At 38.4% G+C, this 21,700-nt stretch overlaps 1 pseudogene; it reads left to right on the top strand.

The window, feature by feature from the left end:
* The window catches only part of LOC127647503 (gastrula zinc finger protein XlCGF58.1-like), a 172,934-nt pseudogene extending 158,292 nt beyond the window's left edge, over positions 1-14,642 (top strand).
* Positions 14,643-21,700: the final 7,058 nt, after the last annotated feature.

Here is a 21,700-nt window from a genome sequence, read left to right on the forward strand (position 1 = left end):
AATGTTAAATGGAAAACAAGACAAATACACTTGATAATAATAATAATAGTACTTTTTGCTGTGAAATTTTTATTTTATTTTATAGAAATCCAAGTAGTTTTTCCCCTTTAATTCAGTGAATGTCATTTAGAGGTATTTTTAAAAGATGATTTTGTCCTCTTTATTGTTAGTAAGCACATTTAATACTACCTTTAAACGCACAAGCTCAATAGTCGGTTAAGAACTAATGATTAATCATTGCAATAATCGCCCGAATAATCATTCTAATAATCATTAGATTAGTAGATTATTAAAATGATCGTTAGTTGCAGCTCTAAACACTAACCTCTCTAATTTGATGGTTGGAATTTCCTCTCTTTGGCGAGGTGTCAGATGGCAGTGGTGATGATGATGCTACTCGCAGCTAGTTTTCCAAGTTTGGGTTAGTCAGTCTTGAGTGGAATTGAGTTTTGTAAGAGTCAGTTTTGAAAAGAACTGCTCACAGCAGTGAGAAGCAAATTTCAGTGCATGTCTCCTCAGAATGAGAAAATCCTCAAAGTACATATAGAACTCGAGCGGAGGTTGTTGTACCTAACTTTAAGCTCATTGTTGCTTTGCAGTTCAATTCATGTTGTCAGGTACATCAGCTGGCTCCACGTTAAATGGCGTAGCAAATATCTTCCATTCATTTTGTTTACTTTTCAGGTCCTGAAACCTCTTGCCAATTGCCGGAAGCAGTTTTGCACACTCACCAGCATATTCAGATGTCATAGCAGGCTTTTGATCTTGCAGAGTAGGAAAATGCACAGTGTTACCCTTTTCCAGTTGCAATTGCCACAGCTTTAATTTCACTTCAAATGATTTCACGTTTGAAAGCAGAGAGCTGAGAAACTGGTTAGGACCTTGAAGCTTGACGATCAGCTCTGACAGTTACTTGGTTATGTCAACCATAAAAACCAAATCACACAGCCACTTGACATCACTGAGTTCCACGACAGGTTTTCCCTTGATCTCCATGAATTGTTTTACTTCTTCCCTCAGTTTGTAAAACCATGTGAGCATATCTGTGCGACTCAGCCACCTCTTGATGTATGATAGAGTGCTATACAACTAAATCACTTGGCTTGAGACTGAGATTACTAATTTCTTTTTTGACCAATGCGGTTAATCCCTTTTGAGGGACAAGCATGGCTGGCAAGGCCACTTAACTTTTCAAATGGTAGTTCAAATTTGTTCTTCGCCAAAACAACTTTCTCAAACAAATCCTCACCTTTGGTAGTGCCATGCATGCTTTGCAAAGACAGAAATTCCCCCCTCGTATCAAACTCGGCAGTAATTCCATGCACAAAAATGGCTAGTTGGGCGGTATTTGTTATGTCTGTTGTTTCATCACAGGCCAGAGAGAAAAACTGGAAATTTCTTGCTGTGTCCTTCAGTGTTGTTTCAATGTCTTGTGCCATATCAGTAATTCGTTCCGCAGCGGTTCTTCGAGACAAACTGACACTTTGGAACAGTTTTACTTTGTCTGGTGCTAGCAGCTCCACAGTGGCAACAAGGCACTCTTTCACAAACTTTCCTTCTGAAAAAGGTTTCAGCTTCTTCGCTATTAGCTCACTCACCACAAAACCTGTGTGGATGACATTGTCTCTGTCAGAATGTGGTCTTGTGAAAAATAATTATAACCTCATCCCATGAAACTATTAAAGGAACAAATACAAAAAAACTCAAAACCAATAGAGAGCGGCGGCAAACTGCTTGGGCACATCCAGGAAGCAGAATGACGCGCTTCAATTTGCTTTTGCGAATTTCGATGCACATGCAGCAAGTAAACATAGCGCTTGTCACATGGTGATCGTTTCCACATTCAGAAGTGCACAGCTGTTAGATTATAAATATTGTGGGGGCACGACATGTAGTTCACAGCATCCAACAGTTTGACAAGCCTATTGATTATTGATTTAAGCAGTGTCAGACAGAATCTGCAGAATGACTCTTGACAATTACTTTTTACAACACCTCACAAATAAACCTGTGAATTTTGAATGTGTAAAGATCTAGAGTCTTCCTGCTAGAACTACGCTTATGCTTCCATTTGTATCAGAAAGATTGGGGATGATTACAATTCGAATGAGGGATGCATTTAGGTATTTTGGCGTAATCCCTGTCCCACGGTTCAGATACTTGCCCAAACAATCAGATCCTGACAGAAGGTGATGATTGCAATGGAGTCATCTAAAACATAAATTAAAACATAAAGCCCCTCCCCCCACAAAAACACAACATACACAAAATAATTAGACTTAAGGACAATAACCAGGTTTTCAAAAGGTGAAGGACTAATCTGAAAGAAGAAATAGAAACAATTTATGTAAACGCAAGCCTGCATATGACCATATAAACATACTACTATTGTGCTATACCCTGCAGAAGGGTAGGTTAGCTTATGAGACTTGTTGAGCACTTGCGAACAGGGTGAGCATTGTTTGTGCAATACCCTTGCCAAAGGATAAACCACACTTAGCGTTTGCGTTTGAGCCCTTATGATAATGACAAAAGTTGTTTGTGCAATAAGGATAAATGTTTTGTGCTTGAGCCCTATGATAAGAGCAACATTGTTTGTGCAATGCCCTTGCAAGACGACAAACAACATTTTGAGTTTAAGCTCAATGGTAAGGGTGAACGTTGTTTGTGCAATACCCTTTCAAGAGGACAAACAATGTTTTGTATTTAAGCCCAATGATAAGGGTGAATATTGTGCAAGCCCCTGCAAGATAAACAATGCTTTGCTACGTGACTGGAAATTAAATGCTCTATTCATAAACAACATTTGTCCAGGGATGCTTAGAAGCATGGGCCGAAAGACATGCACATTTGCGCTGCTTAGAGCTGAAAAGCAGAAAGCACACCACAGTTTTGGTTCCGTGAGATGCTTAGTTGCATGGTCAGAAAGACAAGCCACAGTTGTGGCACCTAGATGGCACATTTGCGCTGCTTAGAAAATGGATTGAGCCACTAGCAGGATCTGTCGAAACTTGTGTCAAAACCATAGCATGAGATTTTAATTTTTCATCTGGGAGATGTGCATGTGCTATCTGGGTGTATATAGAGACCTGCAATTAGAAAAATTGGTCTGCACACTTTCAGAGCACACTTTTCATCCTCAATTCTATTGAAATTTGTGTTATTTACACATACGCTTTGCGGATTTGCATCTAACCAAACTGCTTGGTTAGAGTATGAGTTGGAACGTCACGGTTAGGTGAATTTTGTTCTGGCCTCATTTGCTGCAGACCGAATCAGAGTTTCCAGCAGCCCTTGGTTTCAGTGTTGGTCTTGTTTCATACTCTCAGTTTTTGTCAAACCCCGGTGCTATGTTTTTATCAACTTGCATCACCAAAAATGTGCACATGATGGAGAACATAACATGAGTCAAAGAATGTGTGTTTTTTTTGTCATTATGCACATTAAGTGAACAACACTTGCGCCTCTGTGCATCTCATGCCATAATTCAGCAGATATGCATGTCCAGGAGAAGGTGACTATTATATGATACTGTGGCAGAAAGGTCTCTTGCTTATGGGAAAGGAGGCGGCAGGAACCGGGTGAAGAATCATGAAGGCCCGGAGAACCATCAAGCCCGACTTACTGGAGGGGAGGTGTTGCCCTTCTGTCCGTTCCGCCGCCGGCTGGACTTCCCCACCCCTTGAGAACATGAGAAGGATGAGGGGAGGGAGAGAGAATGGGAGAGAGAGAGAAGGGAAAGAAAAAAAAATCTGATTCCCGACCACACTGCCCTCCCAGTACTCAGCCAGCTGGAACACCTCCATCAGTGATTCTGGGCGATAGCACTAGACTCGCTCAGCCATCCCTTGGCCGCCACCTCCTGGTGGACAGCAGCGGACCACATCGGTAGCCTGTTGACGAACTGCTCCAGTTCAACCCAGATCATATATCTTCGGCGTCGCGTTCTTGAGCCATCAGCGAGGTCTCCAGGACAGCATGGCATAAAGGTCTCTTGTTTATCAGAAAGGACGTGGCGGGAACTGGGTGAACAATCGCAAAGACTTTTAATCAGACACTACACAAACACTGCTTTTTAGCTCAACCAAACATTGACATGCACGCACAGCTCCACTGTGCATCTCTCTCTTGCTCTCTTTCAAACTGGCTTCTCTGGCTCCTCCTTATCCCCCTCCCGGCTCATTGGGGTAACTTGGTGCCAAGCGTCCATCCTTATGGCCCGGCCACTCCCTCCTCCTCGTCACACTGATACTTGCAAATGGTCTTTTTTGAGGAGACAGCTGGTTGCAAGCAATGTGTTTTCAGCGCTACTTATGTTCCTCTGCCACTCATGGTGCATGTGTGTGCAAGTTATTTTACATCCTGAACAAGTGAGGACCAGAAAACAGGTTGCTTTTTCACTCAGTTCCATCGCAACCAAGTTCAGACCACCTCGTACTGTCTCTCGGGTTCAATACCACGGTCCACAAAACAGCTTTCATATTACCAATTTTTCATGCAAACAGTGCTCTATTTAGGACTAAAGTCTGCCAGTGTGGAAGCCCCCTTAGAGTCTGAGAAGGTACCTGTGATACCATTTAAGGATTACATTTTTTTTTTACAAAAGTCTCATAATGTGGATAAGTGCTCAGAATCTAGCAATGTAAATGCGTACTCTCCAACCAGTAAAAATTCTATTTAAGCATATACCTCATATTTTGTGACGTTGCTTCAACTTTCTTTTATAATCTGAGAGAACAAATTGACCAAAAAAACAAAAAACACTCTGCTGAATAATTAACATAATTCGTATTTTCTATCATTGTTTTCAATGACCCTTTAAACATATGGCAGTTGACCACATTATTATGATTTATTTATTTATTCTTATTTTTTTGCCAAATCATGCAGCCCTAATTTGTTGGAATTATCATGATCAAGACACATTTATTAATCTTTAGTACATAATAGCAAATAATAATTTACTTAACCCTGTAGATGTCACTCATTGATATTAATTTAAATTTATAATAACATTTAGTAATTTAGCATACACTTTAATAATTTTACAATATTCATTGATATTTTCTTTTTAGATTTAATGGAAATTAAAGTGGAAAATCAAGAACCAATAGAAGGAAAAGAAGAAACCCAAGAACTGAATGAAGTGAAGGAGGAACATCTGATTCAGAATCCACATTTCATTATTGGAGAAAAATCATTTAGTTGCTCACAGACAGAGAAGAATTCATCAAACAAAGGCCAAGCAAAAAATTATTTCACCTGCCCTCAGTGTGGAAAGAGTTACAAAAACAAAATAAGCCTTAAAAGACACATGATATATCACACTGAAGACAAGCCTTTTATATGCCATCAATGTGGAAAGAGTTTCACACATAGACAAAGTTTTCAGAGTCACGTGCTATTTCACACTGGAGAGAAGCCTTTCACATGCCTTCAGTGTGGTAATCATTTCACATGTAAAGGATCCCTTAATGTGCACATGAGAATTCACACTGGAGGGAAGCCTTTAACATGCCATCATTGTGGAAATAGTTTCACACATAAACAAAGTCTTCAGCGTCACATGCTATTTCACACTGGAGAGAAGCCTTTCACATGCCTTCAGTGTGGAAAGAGTTTCACAAAAAAAGGAGACCTAAATGTGCACATAAGAATTCACACTGGAGAGAAACCTTTCACGTGCCATCAGTGTGGAAAGAGTTTCATAAAAAAAGGAGACCTAAATGTGCACATGAGAATTCACACTGGAGAGAAACCTTTCACGTGCCATCAGTGTGGAAAGAGTTTCACAAAAAAAACATCCCTTAATGATCACATGAGACTTCACACTGGAGAGAAGCCTTTCACATGCCATCATTGTGGAAATAGTTTCACACATAAACTAAGTCTTCAGCGTCACATGCTATTGCACACTGGAGAGAAGCCTTTCACATGCCTTCAGTGTGGAAATAGTTTCACAAAAAAAGGAGACCTAAATGCGCACATAAGAATGCACACTGGAGAGAAACCTTTCACATGCCATCAATGTGGAAAGAGTTTCATAAAAAAAGGAGACCTAAATGTGCACATAAGAATTCACACTGGAGAGAAACCTTTCACATGCCATCAGTGTGGAAAGAGTTTTACAAAGAAATCATGCCTTAATGTGCACATGAGAATTCACACTGGAGTGAAGCCTTTCGCATGCCATCAATGTGGAAAAAGTTTTACACAGAAACCAAGTCTTCGTAGACATAAAATATCACACTGGAAAGAAGCCGTTCATGTGCCGTCATTGTGGAAAGAGTCAGTCAGACACCCTAAAACAACATGACAGTTCATTGTTGAGTGAAGCTATACCACTGCCCTTCACATGGGAAAAGGTTCCACTAACTAAGGTCGTGAGTAAACTGCACAAAATGGCATGTCATTGGTATAGAATTCATAAAAGCTCAAAGGATGACATTTCATCCAAAATAACAATTACATCTTAAAGGGTCGTTTGCTACATTGCTTTACCTGTAGCAGAGTATATGAGCAGAGTGGAGCAAAGAGTGGAGCGATCAGAATTTCACTGGAGCGGGGAGCGCATTTTACAAGAATTCGCTCAGCCCAGCAATAGCTGCTCTCGAGGCGATCTCTTTCCACTCCTCCCAGAGAATGCACTACATTTCTCGTGCAGCATTGTATATATATGTACTTCACAGAGTATATATTGCTGCCAACTCCAACCTTAAAACATGGGATACTCCACTGGCCACTACTTGAACCTTGGACTTAGGATGGACTTCACCGTAAATGAACTGCACAAGCTTCCAGCCAGACTGTAGTGCCCTCACTGACCTCTGCCTTCATCTTGGTCATCGGATGGACTACACTTGCTTAAAATGGAATACATAGACAAATGAATTGCCAACCAAAGCCTTCATCAGCCAAATAACAAAGGACATTTAAACTTTATGCACCTCCACAGTCAATTCAGGATGAACTTCAAAGACTGTTATTATGGTTACAGTTCATACAAAATCCTTTAGTTTAGACATTGGCCATCAACATCTACTCAGTTTACTAATTCAAACCATGACTTGTATTACACATAGATAACTTACATTGGCATTGCATTCATGCTTTTTTGCAAGCGGGAAACTTGTTTTGTCTTCATCAGGCATACATAAAACACCAAACACAATGCCAACAAGTTTAAAATATGTCATTAACAATCATGACAGCTGTCAACAATGACATGACCAGTTAACAATACTAATTGGGTAAATCAATGTCAGGTCCAATGTGGAGGAGCAACAAGACACCCCCAGTGAATAAAGACATGTAATATTACATTCAAATGCACAGGATAAACAATAAATCTAAACAAATTAAATTATAACAAGAATTTATATATATTTTAACAATTCTTTTATTTTATTACATATGTAAACACACGTAATAAACCGTTACAAAATTTAAACCGTCACAATATGACTATACCATCACGTTTAACAAAAGTTCATCATTAAGTCCGATCGGTGATAAGGTATGAAGCGTATAAATCCAAAATACCTCATGTGTCTGTAAAATAAATTGAAGGTTGCCTCTTCTATGTGGCATCTTAACACTCTTGATGCCACAGAAACGTAAATAATCATCATGCTTAAAATCAACAAAATGAGCTGCAACAGGATAATTTAGATCTTTTCGTCGTATCGAGATCTAGTATTCACCAATCCATTGTTTTAATTGTTGTGATGTTTTTCCATCATACCCAAGACCACAAGGGCAGTAAATTAAATAAATCACATGGGCAGATGAGCAAGTATTCACAGAGTTAATAGAGTTTTCTTTTCCAGTCTGAGGATGACAGAAATAGGATGCTTTAAACGTGTTTTTTGCATTGGGCACAATTTGCACAACAGTAATTACCATTTGGTATCAGACTGAGTTACGTCTGTGTAAGTGTGAGATCCTTATGATGAAGTTGAGCATGGACTAAGTGATCTTTTAGATTTTTGGTGTTTAAATACAAGAGGAGGATACTGAAACAATGCCATTAAATCAGGATCTGATGTCAACACATGCCAATATTGTTTGAAAATAGATCTTCTATGATAATATGGAAAATATGTAGTTGTAAAAGGAAATTGTTTTTTTTTGTGCTTATTCCAAATGAATGAGCTGCCCCAAAGGCTTCTTCAATCCAATCATGTGAGTAACCAAACTGAACAAGTTTTATCAACTTTGACTTGTCGATAAAATATTTATCCGAGTGACATATTCTTCTCAATCTATAAAATTGACTTTTAAAAAAAATCCTTAAAAAAAGTTACATTTACTTGAGAAGCAACTGGAAAGATATTTAGTGTCTTTGTATACTAGAATTTCTTCTCTTGTTCATACTTCTGCCAGTGCAGAAAAGTCCAAATATACTTATATATAAGATGTATTCTCTGAAAGCAAGTCTAAATGTATAATATGTTTCTTCTTGGGTAAATGCATTTTGTTTTAAGGATTTTTAGATATTTTTAAATATTTAAACATTTAATATTATATTCAACACTCTCAGATAACCAATTCTTCTTCTGCAGTATAGCTCCTAAAGTAAATGTTAAATTGTTTTAGATACTTACAGTTGAAGTCATAAGTTTACATACACTTTGGTTGAAGTCATTAAAACTTATTTTTTAACCACTCCACAGATTTCATATTTGTAATTTTTCCAACAATTGTTTACAGACAGATTGTTTCACTTTTAATTGACTATCAAAAGTCCAGTGGGTCAGAAGCTTACATACACTAAGTTAAATGTGCCTTTAAGCAGCTTGTAACATTTTCTGGAATTATTTCAAACCTTTAGGTAATAAGCCAATTGGCCTATCTTCAAACTCAGTGCCTCTTTGCTTGACATCATGGGAAAATAAAAATAAATCAGCCAAGACCTCAGAAAAAATATTGTGGATCTCCACAAGTCTGGTACATCCTTGGGAGCAATTTCCAAATGCCTGAAGGTACCACGTTCATCTGTACTAACAATAGTACACAAGTATAAAGACCATGTAGCCATCATGACGTTTCGGAAGGAGCTGCATTATGTCTCCTAGAGATGAAAATTGTTTGTTGCGGAAAGTGCAATTTATCCCAGAATAACAGCAAAGGACCTTGTGAAGATGCTTGAAGAAACAGGTAGACTAGTATCTATATCCACAGTAAAACAAGTCCTGTAGCTACATAACCTCATAAACAAGCCAGACTACAGTTTGCAAGTACACATGGGGACAAAGATCTTACTTTTTGGAGAAATGTACTCCTTGTCTGATTAAACAAAATGGAACTGTTTGGCTATAATGACCACCGCTAAGTTTGGAGGCTAAAGGGTGAGGCTTGCAAGCCGAAGAACACCATCCCAACCTTGAGGCATGGAGGTGGCAGCATCATGTTGTGGGGATGCTTTGCTACAGGAGGGACTGGTGCACCTCACAAAATAGATGGCATCATAGATAATGAAAATTATGTGGATATATTGAAGCAACATCTCAAGACATCAGCCAGGAAATTAAAACTCAGTCGCAAATGGGTCTTCCAAATGGACAATGACCCCAAGCATACCTCCAAAGTTGTGGCAAAATGGCTTAAGGACAACAAAGTCACGGTATGGGAGTGGCCATCACAAAGCCCTGACCTCAGTCTGATAGAAAATGTGTGGGCAGAACTGAAAAATTGTGTGCGAGCAAGGAGGCCCACAAACTTGACTCAGTTACACCAGTTCTGTTTGGAGGAATGGGCCAAAATTCCAGCAACTTATTGTGAGAAACTTGTGGAAGGCTCCCCAAAACATTTGACCCAAGTTAAACAATTTAAAGGCAATGCTACCAAATACTAACAAAGTGTATGTAAAAAATAAAAGGATGAAAGAAATAAAAGTTGAAATAAATTATTCTCTCTACTATTATTCTGACATTTCACATTCTTAAAATAAAGTAGTGATCCTAACCGAGCTAAGAGAGGGAATGTTTTCTGCAATTAAATGTCAAGAATTGTGAAGAGTTTAAATGTATTTAGCCTAGGTGTATGTAAAGTTCTGACTTCAATTGTATATTGGATATATAAAAAATGTATTTTGTTGCAGTGTATAATGGGTGAAGACTACCCTCTCTCACCTTTTTGTTTACTTCGAGCAATGTCTTTCTAGCAAGTCAGTCCGCTCTTGGCCATTTTTGGAACGCTTTTGGGAGGCTATTTCTAGTCATTGCCAGTGCAGCTCCTATCTACTTGAATGGGGGAACACCAAAATCTAAAAAAATGTTTGGTCAAGATTTCGATCAAAGAGCATATTTTAAATCAGCAGTTAAATCTGACAAAACTGGTATTATAAATTTGCTTTACATCAGATTATGCAAATAACGCAATTTCCCCGGCTTGTATAGCTAATGTGCATGCACGTTCCCTAATTCATTGAGTGCCGATGTCCGTATTTAAAATGTGATTGACTCTTTTACCTGTAAGGCGGGACTTCCATTCTACATCCGTTGACCATTAGTTGACCGCTAGATCTCCTTGGATGGGCGTTCCAATTTCTCCCATTCATTTTAATAGAAGTGGCCCATCTCTGCTAAATAGTCTCTGCTTCGATCCATCTTTTACTCACAAAAACCAACTCTCTCTTCTTAATAAAGCTACATATTGCTAATTTTCTTTGTGATAAGATATTGACCATGATGCAGATATTATGATTCACAATGTCACGAGCTGTCACGTTATAATCTAGCTGCAGATAGCGCAAGGGACGAGCATCCCCGTGCCAGAGTGTGCATAAGCAGGGTGCAGTTTCAATCTCTATCCCCTTTGATCGGGTCACATCACGTGACTTATAGAAGCTCCGCTGACCACACAGGGAAATGCCAGTTTTGGAGTTTGTACATATTTTCATGAACTGACCTGGCCTTATAATTTTACCTTTAATAAAAGATGCATTAAAGAGACAACACATGGGTTTTTCCTTTAACGCCTCTCTGACATGTACGTTTTGCTTAAGCGGAATGCCGGCTCCACTATATTTCACAACAAGTGTGCTTCTGTTTACCTATTTTGTATTCTTGTAAAATTCCCTCATACTTTGCAATCTTCGTCATCTGAAGCTGTTTGGAATATTTGGAGTGCGTCTGGACTATGAGATGTGTCTTCCTCTCCTCAATCAGGCGCAAGCTGCGGTCGGTGCTATCCTCGCATGTCATCAGAGTTTAATGTGATCTCATGTTATGTTAAATGAGATCAAACGACTATTCAACAAATAATTTTTCATAACGTCGACCAAACGTTTCAGCCCTACCAGTGAGCAAGCCAAAGGCGACTGTTGCAAAGGACAAAACTTTTGACATTACAGCTAAATTTGTTACATCATAATTGTTCTGTAAAGCTGCTTTGAAATTATATATGTTGTTAAAAGCACTAATCAAATAAAAAATTACTTGACTTGAATGCTTGGACTACACTGACAATTAACTTCTTTTAGTGGCTGTATTACATCCAAGATTTAATGCAGAGTGGATTATCAGAAATGAGGCAGTGAGTAATAAACTCGGATAGATTTGCAAGCTGCTGGTGACATACTTTGGGCTTTAAAGTTCAATCCTCAGAGTGTGATTGTATCCGGCGCCCCCTAGTTTCAGCGTTGTTCTGGTTCTTACTCTTTCAGTTTCTGTCAAACACTGGTGCTTTGTTTTTATCAACTTGCATCATCACAAACATGCACATGATGGAGAACACAACACAGGTCACAAAACCTTTTTATTTTTTATTATTTTATTACTATTATCATTATGCACACCAACATTATACCATCAAGTTGCTGACATGCCGGTTTTATGGACGACGCCATCTTTTATCCTCATCTTTTGTGACGTTGTTTTCAACTTTCGTTTTTAATCTGTGAGAACGAATTCGCAGATTGGCACAAAAAAAACACACTTTCCGTTTAATGAACATAATAAGTACCGTCATTGACACTTTAACATATTGCAAGTTGAGCACAATATTATAATTTTTTTCTCCAAATCGTGCAGCCCTATTTTGTTGAAATTAACATGAACAAAACAGCTTTATTTATCTTTAGTAAAATATCAAATAAAATATATAAAAAACCAGAACTTTTCACATTGAGGGTCACATGTATTGATTTTCATTTAAATGTATACTGTATTTACATTTAGTCATTTAGCAGACACAATTTTTTTTTTAGATTTAATGGAAATGAAAGAGGAAAATCAAGAACCAATAGAAGTAAAAGAAGAAACCCAACAACTTCAGTATCTGAGTCATCATTTCATAACTGGTGAAAAATCTTTTAGTTGCTCACAGACGGAGAAGAATTCCTCACAAAACCAAGGCCAAGCAAAAAATTCCTTCAACTGCCATCAGTGTGGAAAGAGTTTCACACGGAAAGATAGTCTTCAGAAACACAAAAAAATTCACACTGGAGAGAAACCTTTCACGTGCCATCAGTGTGGAAAGAGTTTCAGGCTGAAAGATGGTCTTCAGAAACACAAAAAAATTCACACTGTAGAGAAGCCTTTCACATGCCTTCAGTGTGGAAAGAGTTACAAAAACAAAATAAGCCTTAAAAGACACATGATGAATCACACTGATGAGAAGCCTTTCACATGCCTTCAGTGTGGTAATTGTTTCACATGTAAAGGATACCTAAATGTGCACATGAGAGTTCACACTGGAGAAAAACCTTTCACATGCCTTCAGTGTGGTAATAGTTTCACGTTAAAAGGATCCCTTAATGTGCACATGAGAATTCACACTGGAGAGAAACCTTTCACATGCCATCAGTGTGGAAAGGGTTTCAAAAAAAAAGGAGACCTTAATGTGCACATGAGAATTCACACTGGAGAGAGACCTTTCACATGCCTTCAGTGTGGAAAGAGTTTCACAAAAAAAACATCCCTTAATGATCACATGAGACTTCACACTGGAGAGAAACCTTTTACATGCCATCAATGTGGAAAGAGTTTCAAACAGAAGCCAAGTCTTCATAGCCATAAAATTTCACACTGGAGAGAAGCCTTTCGCGTGCGTTCATTGTGGAAAGAGTTTCAGTCAGTCAGACACCCTAAAACAACATGAGAAGAAGCTATACTACTACCCTCCACATGGGAAATGTTTCCATCAACAAAGATCTTTAAGACGTCATAGTTGTGAGTAAACTGCACATAATGTTATGGAATTGGAATATAATTCAGAAAAGCTATAAAGATGACATTTCTTCCAAAAGAACAATTACATCTTAAAGGGTCATTTGTGTAAGACAGGGGTGACCAACCCTGCTCCTGGAGAGCTACCTTCCTGCAGATTTTAGCTACAACACTGAATAAACTGGTTCAGGTGTGTTTAATTAGGGTTGGATCTAATCTCTGCAGGAAGGTAGCTCTCCAGGAGAATGGTTGGTCACCCCTGGTGTAGGAGATTACAGGCGGATAAATGTAACAATTCCACACAGAATGACTCAAATCCAGAATCTACACCGGCATTCCCCTGAGCTATAAAGAACTTCCTGACAAATAGTGCTTTCATTTGGCTAATGTTAACTGCCTTGAAAACAAAGGTAGATCTGTCCAAACACACACTGGCCATCTCTGATATAAACCCACTCCCTGTTGGATCTGAATTCTCCCTGTTGGATTCTCCAAATGTAGAATCTAGTTTTTATACCAAAATTCATCATACACAAAATGATTAGAACTTGCGTAATGACTTATAATCACTTGTAATCATGTTCTGTATGATTTATCACTGTTATAACTGACAATGTTAAACATTTTCATCTGTAGTCACTTATTCCTCATATTTTGTAACTTGTTATAAAATATATGATATGTGGTGTCTATGAGATCTAAAATGTATCTAAAATATATGTCTAGAATTGATTTCATGCCACTCCTTTTTGTAATCATATTAAAATGCATGATTAAACATTGCACCTTTTCAAGTGGGTATCTTCACACAAAGGATGGTAAATCACCTTGAGAAGGAGGGAAAGCGACAGTCACATTTCAGAGCAAAAGACACTCCTGATTGGCTGATTGACACCTTTGGGGTGCAGCCAACCTAAAACTCACAATACTTCCTGCCTCGAACAGATAGTTCTGTTAGTTCTCTATCATGCTCTTCAGTTCTCTTCAGCTCTCCTCTTTGGAAAAGTTCCAGAGTTCTTATGTTACCATCATGTTAGACCACAAGGCTCCTAGCAGGAGTTCTCGTCTTCAAGTCCGCAAATCTCTAGAATGTAGAAGATACAAACTTTCTTCTGCAGCCACCTTCGAGGATCTGCTGGTCGTTCCATCATCCATCCTGCATGTATAATAGATTTCTGGCAAAATCGATTCTACACCCTTCAACAGAACTCCAAACAACTGGCATAAACTTCCACAAGCCAAGCCAAAGGACTTCAAGGACTTCAACGCCAAACAATGTAAAGCAAGTACAATTACCTCCAGACTTTCGCTGAAATCTGGTGTTTTAATATAATTTGAGTAACATTATTTCATATCACGCCATACTAAATGAAGTATTGATGGTTCTGAAGGCATGGTCTATAGATTCCATAAAGTACAAATAATTTCCATTCATCTTCTGTCAGATCTCATTTACCAACTGTGCTAATGTTTGCCCTTGTGTGTTAGTTTAGTTTTATATTGTAGATTAGTAAATAAAGATTTTTTTTGTTTAAAGAGAAGTTAACTGTGGTTTATTTAGATTTGTAATATGTCCCTCTAAAAGATCTGAAGCTCAGTGCTCAAACAGTATTGAGTAGATAAAACGGGCTTGTTGTATTACATATATTGGTTTGAAATAATGCGGACAGAAGTCCTAACATTTCTGAATTCTTTCCATATATTGGTTGGCACATGGGCGCTTATCTGTTCTTAAAGTTTCTACACATTTAATAGTGAAGAATGTTTTCAAACTAATTATTTGCCATATTATTATATTCCCCATAGATTTGCCTCATTGCTTTACCTGTAGCAGAGCATGTGATTGGAGTGATCAGAATTTATATATATATATATATATATATATATATATATATATATATATATATATATATATATATAAGAAATGTTAAAAACTCTTATTCAAATGTTATATATAAATGTTAAAAAGCTGAATGAGAAGTGTAAAAAATACATAATATCCTGAGATAATTAGCAGGAGTCAAATGGCGAGTTAGGATGTCATTAAGAAAAATGAATTTTGCAGTAGTCAGATCATCTCTTTATGATTGTAAGTACAATATATAGGTTTGCATCAGCATCTATAATTAAGAAGATAGAAACAGTGCAGTCTCAAGCCCTAAGAATATGCCGTGGTACTTTTTAAATCATCCCCAATTTCAGCATTGCAGGTATAAATGGGGGATGCACTTTTATATCATCTTGGTCATAAACTGGAAATAAAGTATTGGATTAATTTGAAAGGACTTAATGAGAATGATCCAGTAAATAATGTGTTGAAGGAGTGTTGGGAACATGAAAATAACAATATTAAAAGCTTTGGAATGGATGGACTATGTGGTAGGGTGGAGGGCGGGGCTGGGTCGTGATTCTGCACACCTGGCCACTAATCAGGCTAATAAAGCCTCAGAGAGGGAAAAAGGCCGACTGGAAGCTGCAGTGCGACCAAGAGAGAGAGATTTACGGACAGCTGTCTGACACCTTTGTGTGTGTTTGTCTTTTTGGTTAAGTTCTTCATTAAAATATTATTTATATCGTCAAGCCGGTTCTCACCTCCCTAAGGTGACAGACAGCTCTCCGTAAGTCCCTCTCTCTGTCGCACTGCAGTTCCAATATGCAGCTTCCAATGAAACTATCATTGGCCATGTGTTCAAACAAACACGAGACAAGACAGAGGAGTGCATGGCTTTGGATCATGACTCTTCAATCTGGTTCTGTCGGGACCTGGATACTTGTGCTCCATGTCTCATCTTTGTGAGCGAATGGCTTTAAGTTCGGCTCCATTGCCATGCACTCCTCTGTCTTGTCTCTTGTGTTTGTTTGAGCACATGGCCAATGATGGTTTCGTTTGCCATGTGCTCTACTGCTAGAGACAAGACAGAGGAGCACATGGCACCTTTTCTTACGTCCTGTGATGCTTATCGAGAAATGTGGCCGTTACTTCCGTTGTCAAGTAAACACATTTGTTGCTGCTATGTACGTCATTTGCGATCGGATCATCCAAAACACGTCTTAATACCAGCTGTAAACGGTCTAAAATGATTGCAGCACTCTTATTCAAATGGCCACGAGAACAAGGCACTTTTTGGTAAAAACATAAAACAAGTAACTCTGAGAAAACACTTCGATTATCACAATAAATAAGTCTGAAAATGTCTGTTTAGATATAAACATTTATATATTAGATTTTAGATATAAAATCGGTGATCAAATGACTTATGTTTACTCGTTAGAAGAAAATATTATACACTGAATGTCAAAACATGATTGATGACCCAATGATTTATGACCTAACAGGTGTATTCTCACATTTGACTTTTGCTTCCTCTTCCTCCCGGCTGTTGTACTTGATATGGTATGATGTGTTTGGTCAGCTGTTATGATATTCCCACGCTGTGGCCATACCATCTGTGTAATTAAAAGAGTAAAAATTATTTATCTATAAAGTGTACGATGCTTAATGGAAAACTGAGGTGACAAAATATTGCTAGGTATAAGCCTTGTTTTCTCTCAACTCAAACTCAAAAATAGTGATTGATTAAATAATACAATGATGTAAGCACCAAGATGTTTTCAACAATGATGGCGTAATATGGGTTAAATAATATTATCATTATTAATGTAAAAATAAAATGTAGTATTACCATGTTAAGAAGCTGTGGTGTGTTCCAATTCATGGTGATGTTTATCCTGACCTTAAGATCAGGAAATATCTGAAAGTTTTGGTAAATGTAGACAAGAGGATTCCTTACAGTTTGTGTGTCAAACAGTAATAGCGGTGACTAACTCTTGCAGGAAATTGTGTGAATTCATGTTAGACAGATCCCACCCTGATGATATTCTGGAATGATTTGTTAAGTGTAAACAGGGGGTGTTACCAACCCTGTGGGGCAAAATATTTCAGCCACATGTTCATCTCGAGTCCATGAAAGAAAGAAGGGGTTTGGGTGGCATTCACCAATTTCCACAGCAATCTTGAGCTTTTAATATTTTAAAAACTTTTTTTTTTTTTTTTTTTTTTGCAGGTATTATATAAATCAATCTTACTGGCTGTTTTATAGATTGCCTAATATATTATGTGTGTATATATTTTTTATATAAAACACTCTATCTGCTGAAAATCTACATATAAATTCTCAAATTTATCATGAAGGGTCAATTTTGTGGATTTCTCCGATTTTTATTTGTAAAGTGTGCTTTAAGAGACACGGGGGAGAGATTTGATTTAATCAAAGATGTCATTTAATCAGAGGTGTGTGTGTGTGTGTGTGTGTGTGTCAGTCCAGTTTTTATACTCAATAATATAAAAAATATTCAATACTCTTTAGAGTATTGAGGAGTCTGATGGCTTGGGGGAAGAAGCTGTTAAACAGTTTGTATGAGGGGTGTGTGAGGTTATCCACAATGCTGGTTGCTTTGCGGATGCAGCGTTTTGTGTAAATGTCTTTGATGAAGGGAAGAGATGTTCATCTCAGCTGTCGTCACTATCCTCTGCAGGGCTTTGCTGTCCAAAAAGGTGCAAGTCCCAAACCAGGCAGTGATGCAGCTGCTCAGGATGCTCTCAATAGTCCCTCTATAGAATGTAGTGAGGATGGAGGGTGGGAGATTTGCTTTTCTCAGCCTTCGAAGAAATTGGAGATGCTGCTGGGCTTTCTTGGTAATGGAGCTTGTGTTGAGGGACCAGGTGAGGTTCTCCGCCAAGTGAACACCAAGGAATTTGGTGCTCTTGACGATCTCTGTAGAGGAGCCATCAATGTTCAATGGAGAGTGGTCACTCTGTGCTCTCCTGAAGTCAACAACCATCTCTTTTGTTTTGTCCACATTCAGAGACAGGTTATTGGCTCTACACCAGTCCGTTAGCCGCTGCACCTCCTCTCTGTATGCTGACTCGTTGTTCTTGCTGGTGAGACCCATCATGATCGTGTCATCGGCGAACTTGATGATCTGGTTCGAGCTGTGCATTGCTGCACAGTCGTGAGTCAGCTGAGTAAACAGCAGTGGACTGAGCACACAGCCCTGGGGGGCCCCAGTGCTCAGTGTGGTGGCGGTGGAGATGCTCTTCCCGATCCGGACCGACTGAGGTCTCCCAATCAGGAATTCCAGGATCCAGTTGCTTCTGTACATGTCTGTGAAGCTCGCTCATGACAGGAATGACGTAAGCTTGTTGGTAAGGACACGCGTCACGTGGAGGAGGCGCATCATTGTTTACAAGAGAAGCGCTGTACAAAAGTTGAATTGTCTTTGCTCTAGAGTTGTATTTGTATAAGTGCATTGTTCAAAATGGTCGTTTGGTGTGTGTATCCTGGATGCTTCAACCTTCAGAAACCCCAAAGAAAATGCACGCCAGGAAAAATATGAACTTTTCATCGATTGCATATATATGATCATTATCGCACTGAACCTGGATATCAGTACACCCCTACATTCTCTCAAATATTGTAGGGTGTAGAGTGAACATTTTACCCCTGAGGATTTCAGACCATCGAAAGAAACAAAGGGTCGATATCTGAATTCATCTGCTGTGCTGTTTTTCCAGCGAACTCAGGTATTTGTGAAAACGTTGTCATTGTCACGTGCCCCTCAGCGCTCCGGTACTCATCACCCGATTTCTAATTCACAGCACCTGCACTCAATTCACAAAATGTTCCCAAAACTTTCACTTGCATTGTTTGAAGGAGTAGGCCTGAAATTAAATCCTAAACATTTTAAATTCTGTTTTGATTAAGAAAGAAACTCAGACACATCTTGGATAGCCTGAGGGTGAGTAAATTATCAGCACATTTTCATTTTTGGGTGAACTTTTTTAGAGATAGAAGCAACTGAGACAGATAGAATAGATAGAATGTGGTGAATTCTTCAAGAATCTTGGAACATCCTATCTGCCAACAACCAAGAAAAACTGTGTCCAGGTGTATCTAGGAGAATTGGTGCTGTTTTAAAGACAAAGGTGGTCACACCGAATATTGATTTAGCTTTTTTATGTTTACTGGACTTTGTATGACATTAAGTGATAAATGAAAACTATTAATGTCATTATTTTTGAAGATATCCTCACTATGCAACATTTTTCACAAGTGCCTAAAACATTTGCACAGTACTGTATAATACAATAGTTAACATATGCACTCTCCGAGCACTTTATAAGGAGCATTATGGTCTTAATAAAGTGCCCGACTTGGTCTTCTGCTGTAGTAGCCCAACTGCCTCAAGGGTCGACATGTTGTGCATTCTGCTCACTACAGTTGTACAGAGTGGTTACTGAGTTACTGTAGCCTTTCTGTCAGCTCGAACCAGTCTGGCAATTCTCCATTGACCTCTCACATCAATAAGGTATTCCTTTCTGCAGAACTGCCGCCTCCTGGATGTTTTTTTGTTTTTGGCACTATTCAGAGTAAACTCTAGAGACTGTTGTGTGTGACAAACCCAGGAGATCAGCAGTTACAGAAATACTCAAACCAGCCTGTCTGGCACCAATAATCATGCCATGGTCGAAGTCACAGATCAAATTTTCCCCCATTCTGATGGTTGATGTGAACATTAACTCCTGATCCATATCTGCACGATTTTATTGGCTGATTAGATAAACGCATGAATAAGTAGATGTACAGGTGTGCAGTGAGTGTATATGGCTGTACACTGTGGTTGCACGATGTTAGCCAATCGTAAGAATGGGCATTTACTTTCAAGTCTTTAAGGGCCAGAGAGCTGAAAACTGAGTGCTTTAGACAGAGGGCCAGCATGCAGATTGTCTTTTTTTATAGTGGTTTTGTCATTTTTAATATATACTGTACAATTAATTGAATGGGGCCCATTTTTGAACATTAAAATACTCACTGTTTCAAAACTAAAACCACAACACATAAAGGATACGTGTGTAAACATGATTTTGTGTGATAAAATCGCTTACTAGCCTTTTCTGTGTAAAGTTATAGCCAATTTGACTACTTTGTTACCATAACAATGTAATGTCAACAAAAACTAAAACCCTAAACCGTCTGTAAAAATGACCATTTAAACCATTTTAGAGCATAAATAATACATGAGTTTTAACAGAATAATTAATGTAAGTGCTTTTATAAAATTATAACCAGAGGCGGCGGCAGCCGATTTTGCCGGGGCTTCAGCCTCAAATGTTTGAGTGTAGCCCCGAATGTATTTTGAAAAGTTGACTGACAAATATGAAACCGGACAATAGACTATGTAAACCCCCGAAATCATAAGTTGCCTTATTTCATTGTGTTTTGGCTTTGCACATACTGCATACAGCCTGTTAAAATAGACATAGGCATAATCTAGCCTATAGAATAAGTTCCTTTGCTGTCGGTAGCCTATGGGCGACTCCGTTTCTTCCTCTTTGTTGAATATGCAGCAGGTAGGGGAGGAGCTAGCACAGTCGTTGACATCAACTAACGTTACTTAGTGGCGAGTTAACGGCAGTTAGCAGGAAAGACAGCAAAAATGAAGCAAATGAGGCTTTGGGGATTTTTCAGAAAGAAGTCAGTGGGTAAGAATTCACATTTGTTTTTGTCCTTAAAATCTGAAGATCATCATCTGGCTGGCTTTCACCCACAGTAGGCTAAACCTCAAGAGGTCCACTACCGACTGTCATTACATGTTGTAGCCTCTAGCCTCCTTGTTATCGCATCCGCCTCTCACTCCGGAGACGTCGGTTCGAGTCCCGTTCGTAGTGTACTTTTCTTGTTTATCAGGTGTTGTTTTCGCTAAGGATAACCAATAAGCATTAGCATAAAATGTATGTGTTACTATAATATAACTCTTTTGTGATGACTTTATGGTAATGTACATGAAAAGTCAAGAATCATGATAGATCTTAGGGCAATCCCACTGATCTGCTCTTCCCAATACATTTTCTTCAATGGTATTGGTCTACAATTTGACATATGTAGCACTTGATGAATTAGTTGTTTGAAGCTGATTTGCAATAAGTTATGTGCTGTATCTGTTCTTTTGCATCACAGATGATTCAGGGAGGAGAGAGGATGTTGAGGATAGTACTAGAGTGGAAGATTTAGGAACTGTAGAAACAGGCCCAGCCAGAGCAAAACTCAAAGAATGCCCTCTCACCAGCTTTGGACTACAGAGAAGTGGTTGCTAGTGTGAAAATAAAATTGTCTGGGCTAAGCCCCGGATGTCCTTCAATGCTGGAAACGCCTCTGATTATAAGCTTCATATTTTTACTTTTAAACCTTCCAAATGTGTCCCCATTCACTTCTATTGTAAGTCCCTTAACCTCAATATTTGCTTTTTAATTTTTATACATTTTTAAAAGAAGAGTAACGAGTCGAAATTAATTATTGTGTTAATCGACGTTATGGAAAAATCCTGTTGATTGAGCTTAACTTTTTTAAACCGGAATATTACTTTAAGACCATCATAAAAAGTTATTCGAATTAATAAATATAGTGGCAATGCTTTAATATACTATTTAGTGTAAGCTGGGGAGTATTGGGATGACCGTATGTCCTGTG

Source organism: Xyrauchen texanus, chromosome 8 (genome assembly GCF_025860055.1).
Source record: "Xyrauchen texanus isolate HMW12.3.18 chromosome 8, RBS_HiC_50CHRs, whole genome shotgun sequence".
In the NCBI taxonomy this organism is placed as follows: Eukaryota; Metazoa; Chordata; class Actinopteri; order Cypriniformes; family Catostomidae; genus Xyrauchen; species Xyrauchen texanus.